Source organism: Anopheles funestus, assembly GCF_943734845.2.
Source record: "Anopheles funestus chromosome X unlocalized genomic scaffold, idAnoFuneDA-416_04 X_unloc_33, whole genome shotgun sequence".
In the NCBI taxonomy this organism is placed as follows: Eukaryota; Metazoa; Arthropoda; class Insecta; order Diptera; family Culicidae; genus Anopheles; species Anopheles funestus.
This window is the reverse complement of record NW_026045158.1, coordinates 251,437-252,500: the sequence shown is the minus strand read 5'-3', so window position 1 is coordinate 252,500 and position 1,064 is coordinate 251,437.

Sequence of the window (1,064 nt, the reverse complement as noted above, 5' to 3'; positions counted from 1 at the left end):
TGGCGCCGCAGTCAACTCATGTGCTTGGATCGGATCGAGCTATTGAGTATTGGGCCTGCATACTCGCTCATCCGTATCCTTTGCGTACCGCCCCATGGCCCCGTCCTTAGAGTTAATGACTAATAGGCTTAACTCTTTGTATGTCTGCACCACAGTTCCCGTTCGTTCCGTGCCGTGGCCGGATACGTATTGCACAACAGTAGATACCATCACCTGACGTATCTAACACACCACTATTGTAACTCGTCGTCGAAGGACCTTTCAAGTGCCTGATGGCCAGGGGAGCTCTTACACGGCACGGAGACACAGTGATGCTCGCCCATCACAGTGTACAACGATCGAGTTTGCTTAAGTGTCTGGGTACCTACACACCAGACACAATGCAATGGCCACGGATCCACACAAGGCACATCACATGCAGAAAGCTTCACCAGATTATGACACATACCACACTCTTGTAACTCGTCGTCGAAGGGGCGTTCAAAGTGCCTTACGGCTAGGGGAGATCTAGCACGGCACGGAGACACAGTGATGGTTGCCCATCAAAGTGTACAACGATCGAGTTTGCTTTCCGCGCAAGCGTTCTAAGTGTCTGGGTACCTACACACCAGACACAATGCAATGGCCACGGATCCACACAAGGCACATCACATGCAGAAAGCTTCACCAGATTCTGACACATACCACACACATGCAACTCGTCGTCGAAGGGGCGTTCAAGTGCCTTACGGCTAGGGGAGATCTAGCTCGGCACGGAGACACAGTGATGGTCACCCATCAAAGTGTACAACGAACGAGTTGGCTTTCAACAAATTCTGACACATAGCAAGCGAGCGACCGAGCTACACCGAAGGCAGCCCATGGTTGGTCACTCGCGGACGATCATCAGTAATGATCCTTCCGCAGGTTCACCTACGGAAACCTTGTTACGACTTTTACTTCCTCTAAATCATCAAGTTCGGTCAACTTCAGCCATGCCAGCTGCAGCTCACGAAGGAACCGCGGAAGGTAAGCCTCCAGAAACCTCACTAAATAATCCATCGGTAGTAGCGACGGGCGGTGTG